The sequence below is a fragment of the Triticum dicoccoides genome, chromosome 7A, assembly GCF_002162155.2.
Source record: "Triticum dicoccoides isolate Atlit2015 ecotype Zavitan chromosome 7A, WEW_v2.0, whole genome shotgun sequence".
Classification (NCBI taxonomy): Eukaryota; Viridiplantae; Streptophyta; class Magnoliopsida; order Poales; family Poaceae; genus Triticum; species Triticum dicoccoides.
In genome coordinates this window covers 304,662,205-304,670,600 of record NC_041392.1, presented here as the reverse complement: position 1 = coordinate 304,670,600, position 8,396 = coordinate 304,662,205, and positions in this window count along the sequence as shown.

Genomic DNA, 8,396 nt, shown 5'->3' with positions numbered 1-8,396 from the left:
ACTCAAATACTTCCTGAAGAGCAAAGGCTTCATACCTGGTTCTCTCGACCCCACTCTCTTCACGAAGACATATGATGGTGAACTATTTGTGTGCCAAATATATGTGGATGACATTATCTTCGGCTGCACCAATCAGAAGTACAGTGAAGAGTTTGGATATATGATGCAAGAGCAATATCAAATGTCTATGATGGGAGAGCTGAAGTTCTTTCTCGGTCTTCAAATACGACAGCAACGCAACAGCATCTTCATATCTCAAGAGAAGTATCTCAAAGATTGCCTGAAGAAGTTCAGTATGCAAGACTGCAAAGGCTTCACGACGCCAATGCCAGCCAAGCATCATCTGGGTCCTGACGACAATGGTAAAGAGTTCGATCAAAAGATATACCGCTCCATGATTGGTTCTTTACTTTATCTATGTGCATCTAGGCCAGATATTATGCTTAGTGTTTGCATGTGTGCTCGATTTCAAGCGGCACCAAAGGAGTCGCATCACTTAGCTGTGAAGCGAATTCTTCGATATTTGGCTCACACCCCAACTCTAGGATTATGGTATCCAAAGGGCTCAGAGTTTGATCTGGTTGGATTCTCGGATGCTGATTATGCTGGTGACAAAGTTGATCGCAAGTCTACATCAGGCACATGTCACTTTCTAGGACGATCACTTGTATGTTGGTCTTCAAAGAAGCAGAACTGTGTATCTCTCTCCACTGCTGAATCTGAATACATTGCTGCTGGATCTTGCTGCGCTCAGCTTCTGTGGATGAAGCAAATGCTCAAAGACTATGGTATTCATCTGAAGCAAGTGCCACTCTACTGCGACAACGAAAGCGCCATCAAGATTACCAACAACCCAGTTCAGCACTCGAAGACAAAGCACATTGAAATTCGTCATCACTTTCTCAGAGATCATGTTGTGAAGGAAGATATTGATATCATACACATCAACACTGAAGAGCAATTGGCAGATATCTTCACCAAGCCCTTGGATGAGAAGAGATTTTGCAAGTTACGGTGTGAGCTAAATATCCTGGAATCCTCAAATGTCCTGTGATCAGGCACACATCCTAACCCTTATGTATATTGATGACTTAGATGTGGAACACACGAAGTAAAGTATATCTTCAATCAATGAAGACATACATTCTAAGTGTGAATACATTAATGTGGAATTTGACTTCGGAGCGCCACGATAATTGTGCGTCGTGTCTGGGTCTAATACTTCCTATACGGTGGGTAACGCCACCACCAAATGTTCTATTTTGAAGTGTTTCACTCATGGCGTTACCTTGCTATGTCTTCACATTTGGTTTGGCTTCAATCTCAACATGTGTTCATGATTATCTTCACTATGTTGATTATATATATACTAGTGTTCTGTCCTCTACAGCATTCACTTATAGCTATGTCTTCTTGTTGAATCTTTTGAACTAAGTGAATGTCATCGGACCCTAACCTCTCTATGCTATCTATCTCAAACTCTATCTCTCCAAATCATATGCATTCTATTGAAACTGTCGAATGTCTTCTCTGCGTCCTTGTCAGCAGAAGATACAAAGACAAACCTTAAGTCCACTTTCAATGCTCATTCCTCCACATGTAACCCGGAGAAGTAGGAACGACCACCCGACAATCCAGGCGTGCGTGGGATGTGGAACAAACCCCAAAATTTTGCATAATGGCCACGTGTTCCTCAGATGCGAATTGCCAGGGGCACCTGTGTAATAACGCAGTGCCGCCCCTGCACCTATAAATACAGACTTCACGGCGGTCATTATCTCTTCTTCCACTCTCGCACGAACCCTAGCGCCACCGCTAGCCCTCGACGACGCCGGCGACGAAGCGCTTCGCTGTCGCAACCTCTCTGACGCCGTCTTCACGCCAACCGCGGACATTGTCCTCTTCGCCGTCGCCGTAGGTGTCCTCCCTCGCCAAGTTAGGGCACGGAAGATTGAACTGCTCGGCCTCATCTTCCACTCTGTCTAGCAGTTCTTAGTGTGGTAAATAAAATTTCCTTTTTACGGCACCGTTGATCCTATGGCTTTGTCACTTTCTACCACAAGCAGTTTCTATTCACACAAGTTAGATCTCTCTCATACTGCATCTCATAACATGCCTAGTATATTCACTTATGCTTCACAAAGTAGTTAGATTCCTCACTTGTACTGATCTCTGGATTCGTACAAATCTGGAACCAACTCCTTATCTATGAGTGAATGTCTTCGCACGATGAGGTCAATGTCTTCTAAACTGTTTTATATTCAAAATCTTCTGAGAATGCATATGACCTCTTCCCCTTCCCTCGCACCTTAATGCTGTCACAGGTACATGTCCGTGGGAGAATCCCTTGGTTCTCAGTCTGCATTCATTTGCAGAATTCTTACAACATCATATAAATTCTCCCGAAGCAAGTTCCTGTTTGTCCAGCAAGCGAAAATCTTTGAAGCCTTTGAACGTGTTGAAGCCTTTCAGTTTAAAGTTCATGGCTTCAGAGAAATCAGCAAGGAAGGGTGGCAGAAAGCGTCGTGGAGAAACACCTAGAGATCTGCCAGATGACCTCTCAGAACTGTACAAGACAGATCCTGAAGAGGATTACAATCAGCGCAAGACCCGAATCCAATGGATTCGAAGATATTGGGCAGAACAATGGTTCAAATACCGATTTGTAACCCAGGAATATGCTGAGAAAAATGCCATCAAGAGATCGTGGGGAGACATCCTATACAAGAATCTTCAACCCAGGTCCAGAGATGAAGCCATTGAACAAGGCTTCTATCCCTGCATGGTCCGTGGGCCACAGCCTGTTGATGCACACCCATCGTCGCTACTATGGTGTCATGACGACATTCTGTTCAAGCGCAACTTCCAGTTTGCCCAGAACTCAGCGAAGCAAAACAAGAAGACATTGGGACTAGACTTCAACCCTGGTCCCTCAGCTCCAAGGGCTGATGGCACACGAGATGCAGAACCCAATGTCGTCGGTCCTTTCTACAACCTTGAAGGCCTCATCACCCATATCTTGGTTCAAGGGACTGCAGTGAATGAGCCTGAAGCTGATGCTAAATCAGATGAAGCGCCTGCAGCACCGAAGCCAAAGAAGCAGCCAAAAGCTTCAAAGCCTGCCTCTGCTCCAAAACTCTCACGAGCGAAGCCACTGGCAACTGCACCTCCTGAAGACAATGCGCAGTCTGAAGATTTGTCACGCATCTCCAAGCCCCAGAAGGTCAAGATGCCTCTGCCACACACCGGCCAAGAGCTAATAGCTGCTGCCATTCTGCGCAATGATGCCATTGATCTGTCAAGTGATGAAGATCTTGCAGATGACGCTCTTGAGCAACTCATCAAGAGCAAAGAAGAAGCAGAAATCTTCAATGATCTGCCTCTCTTTGATGTAACCATCATCCACAACTTCATTGATGAGTGGTTTGACACGCCAAACATCAGCTTCGAAGATCTGCAACTACCCATTGGCCTCAGTGTCGCCTTCCATGGCGCCATTGCTTCAGAGCTAGCTATCGCCCAGCGCATTGTTGAACTGAAGCAGAAGATTGACTTTGAGAAATCTCAGTTCAAGAAGCATATGGCCAAGCTCAGCGTGCAAGAGGTGAAGAACTTCAAGATTATGCTGCACGAGCTCAAGGAAGCCTTTCTCAAGAAACGTGCAGAAGCTCAGGGTTCGTGTGAGCACATGAAGGTTCTGGCTGACAGATGTGTGCAAGCCTACAATGAGGCTGAGAAGCGCAAGGCCCTTAGGCGTCCTGGCATCGACCCCAGGATGGCAGCAAAGAAGATGAAGAAGCCCGCTATGGCTGAACCTGACGCACCAAGGCAGGAAGCAGATCCCATTGTCTTCCCAACTAGAATGACTGGCTAGAAGCCAAAAAGTCGGTCAACCGCTTCAGAGCTCAAGAAGATGAGGACTGTTGAGGCTGAAGCCAGGAAGAGGAAACATCCTGAAGCCTTTCCTATTGCCCCCTCCAAGAAGAAGAGGAAGACCAAGAAAGATCGGGCTGCTCCCACAGAGCCTTTGATAGTTGAACCCATTTCCATGGTTCGTCCTGACGTTGAACGCCAACTGACAATCCATGAGCCTGCTTTCACAGAGGCTCATGAAGCTGAAGACTTTCCAGCAGCTGATCCCATCGCTGCTGAAGACATTGGTCAACATGACCATGTAGAAGGTGCAGTCCTTCCTCAGCTCGAGAACAGCGAACTCATCAGCATTGGTCGTCCTCTGACGCCAATCGCTCAGGATGCTTCATGGGCTGATCGCCCACAAGAGGAAGAAGACTTTGAGGCCCAGCCAACTCCAACTACACAAGCGTTGCCTGCGTTGCGCAGGCTTCGCAAAGGTCCAAGGCCTCAAATCTCTGCTGAAGACAATCCGACTGCATCAGCCGCGGAAGAAGAAGTCCCACAAGTTGCCACTCCCCTGTCCCACCAAGAAGCAGTTCTTGAGGAGAACGTGATCGTGACCGATCCTCCTGCTCGTCAAGTGGAGGTTGAACATCTTGAGGCTGCCACCACCAACACCACTGAAGCCACTGACGCTGTCATAGCTGAAGCTAATGTGGAGCCCTCACCAACAAAAGCACCAGAAGTCACCGAAGCCACTGATCCCGCCACTTCTGTTCATGAGTCTGCTGCCGGTCCCCAGTTCGACTATCATGTTGAGTACAGGCCTCAAGTACAGAAGCCAATCCCAAGATTTCCAAGGTTCCCAGGTCCTGCATCAGCACCTGGCTCCTTCAATATCAATGGCTTCAGAGCAAACAACACATTCTTCAACAGCTCCAGGAACCCCTACTCAAGGGAAAGAATATCATCTGATCGGTTCTGGAGTTATCCGCAGCGAAGCTATTACTCATGCGTTCTTTACAACCAAGGTCGCATCTTCCCACACAAGCGCCTTGACATTGAAGCAATAGCTGGTCTACCCTGTCTGGAAGAAGCTCTGGATTGCTTCAAAGAGGTTGGACTGCTGCCGTTCGTCACTGACCAAGAGTATTGGAATGAAGAGTTGCTGCTCCAATTCTATGCCACACTTCACATCCGCGGGTATAACAGAGATCCGAAGACTTGGGTCCTAGAGTGGATGACAGGAAATGTTCATCACGAAGCCAAAGCCTTTGACATCATTGAGCTCACCGGTTTGCCCACTCCTGGCGATCTCTACGAGCATGGCTGTCAGCTTCATAGTGAAGCTATTGAGAGCATCTTTTAGAAGACTGAACCTAATATGAGTCAGATGCTCAGTATGATGAAGCCATTGCCCCAAGATGCTGCTTATCCCACGGAGTTCTTCATTGAAGACCTTGAGTATCTGCCAAGAACCATTTATCACATCATAAGGCGAACTCTCTGGCCAATCAAAGGACATTCTCCACATGCCAAGCTTGAAGGTGCAATGAAGACTTTGGTCTTCTATATTCTTCATGGAAAATGCTTCAATGCACATGACTTCTTCATTCGCCAACTTGCTGCATCAGGCTCTGATCTATTTGGCTTGAAGTTCTACGCCCCATGGGTCATGCGGCTGATCAAACTTCACTTCACTATCTCATATCAGCCATCTGCTCGCAATCATCGGATTTTTCTGCCTGATGTGGATATGTCGATTGAAGCCATCTATCCTGAGCCTGCCAAGGAACCCCTAAGTCTTCAGAATGCAGAGCATCAATGTTTTTCTCAGAACATTGAAGGAGTTGAAGCTGTAACTCGTGTGTATCCTTTGGCTGGCACTACACGTGCACCGCATCCTGCTCTCACTGAAGCCACTGACAGTACAACTGCTCCACGACCCAAGAAGCGCACTCGTGTTCTCAACGACCGAGAGCTTCTTGTGGCTCTTCATCAGAAACAGGATAGGCATCATGACTGGCTGAAGCGTCAGATGCAAAGCCTCTTGGTGGATGTTAATCGCATTCGCAATCTTGCCACCAAGAATGCTTTTGTTGCCCATGAAACCTCTCGCCGCACATGGAAAGGGCTAACGCTGATGTGTTCTGAAGATGATCTTCAAGAGGATGGCTTCACTGAGCGATTCAAGTTTGACTCCACACCTCCTCGAAGGGCAGTGCTGCGACGAACTCCATCCCTTGAAGACTCTGAGTTCTCTTCCTCTGCTGAAACTGTGAATGCCAGAGTGATCGAGGATGAAGACGATGCTACTTCACCGCCACCTCCTTCAGCATGCTTCGACTCTGCTCCAAGCTCTTCAGCACCGCCAAACACCACCAACGACCCTGCTGCTTCACCTATTCCTCATGGGAACGAGTATATGCTCTATGTCTTCAAACCTTTTTGGTCCTTACTGACAAAACGGGAAAAGCATATGAGGTTGATAGTCTTCAAGCGGGTCCATATGGGCGGGTGCTTTATATTTTGCTTCGTGCTTACAACTCTCGTTTTGCTACATTTGGTTCTTTGAGTTGTAACACTTAAACTCGATGGTCGTCTGCTACTTATCTGCCACCTTCTATTGCGATGATAAATTCCGCATGTGCGACAATAAATTCCGCACTTAGATCATTCTGCAGATGTCCATTTTCCATTATGCATGTCATTATCTTCATATACTTTCACATGCATAGTGGATTGTCATCATAAGTTGAACTGGATCTCCACAAGTACAACCTACCATGTGCATTTGCATTCCAAAAGCAAATTACTTATATGCACATCTTCAGGGGGAGCCCTTGCAACTTATGAAGACAATTCCTTATCCTTTACAATTTCACAGATTATATTCCCCGTTGAAAACTTCAACTAGTTTGTTATCAATCACCAAAAAGGGGGAGATTGTAAGTGCATCTAGTGCCACCCCTAGTTGGTTTTGAAGTATTGACGACAAACCTAGTTGAGGGACTAATGTGTTTGTGAGAATTGCAGGATAACACAGGTAGAAGTCCCTCATTGATTCGGTTTTCCTACTAGAGATGACCCCTAAAAATGTATGAAGACATTGAAGTCAAAGGTGGTATATGAAGATATTCACATTGAAGACTATGACAAGAGAAGACACCACATGAAGCCTATGGAGCTCGAAGACTTAGATCTTTCGTAGTTATCTTTCTTCTGTGTTGAGTCATAGGAACCACCGTACTATTAAGTGGGGTCCAAGAGAACCAGTCAGAATGACTGAAGTGATGCTTAAACAAAACCTATGTCTTCGAGTGAAGACTTTGAGAGCGAATCTTGTCCAGAGTCGGGCAAGTCAGCTTTGCTTGAAGCCCAAGTAAAGTTATCGTGTGAGTTTGAAATCTGACCGTTGGAACACGTGTCAGTTCCTTAGTGACCCAGGGTCATTTCGGACAAATTAGGTCGGGTTGCCAAGTGGCTATAAATAGCCCACCCCCTACAACCATAAACGGTTGGCTGCTCAGATTCAGAGTACGGCTTTTGTCGTTTGAGAGCAACTCACCTCGAAGCCTTTGAGAGAGAATTCCTTGCGAGGATAAAGCCCTAACCACCCAGAGCCAAAGAGAATTAGGCATCACTTAAGTCTTCTTGTCTGTGTGATCTGAAGACTTATTACACTTGAGGACTGTGCATCCTCCAGTCGGTTAGGCGTCGCGCTCTGAGCATCCAAGAGACATTGTGGATTGCCGGTGAACGAAGTCTGTGAAGGTTTGGGAGTCTACCTTGAAGACTTACCAGAGTGATTGGGCGAGGTCTGTGTGACCTTAGCTCAAGGGGAATACGGTGAGGACTAGGTGTTCTGAGCTGCATGTTCAGGACTGGGTGTCCGGGACTGTGTGTCCTAAGGTTTAAATACCTAGCCGCCCTAACCAGACGTACAGTTGTCACAGCAACTGGAACTGGTCCAACAAATCATTGTCTTCAGCGAGTCACTGGTTTCATCTTCCCTTCCCTTTACTTACTGTTACTCCTTGTGAAGTCATTGTATGTTCGCACTATCTTTTGTCTTCACTGAGTGACTGCGTGTTCTGTGTGGCTTCACAATATCTTCCTACCTGATCCTTACTACATTGTTGCTATTAGTCATTGTGCTTTCACTCTATTGAATACTTGACTATGGCTTGCCTAGTGTACTCTACCTTCCGCTGCAGGGTAATAGGTTTATTTCTATCGTTTGTCTTCATAACTTCCACGTTTTGAAGACTTTCATAAAAATCGCCTATTCACCCCCCCTCTAGTCGATATAACGCACTTTCAAGGCCGGCCCAGCTCCTTACCCTGGCCCATCCACCCCCACTCCCCCATTAACCCCTGAAACCCTAACCCACCTCACCCACTCACTCCCATTCCCCCCACGTCGTTCCCCTTCCCCCCGATCCAGATTGGATCGGGGCTCGCATGGATCGACACCGCCCGCACGCCGCCCCGGCTTCCGCTTCGTTGTTGCCATGCCGCCCGGCCTCTTCTCCCTTCCG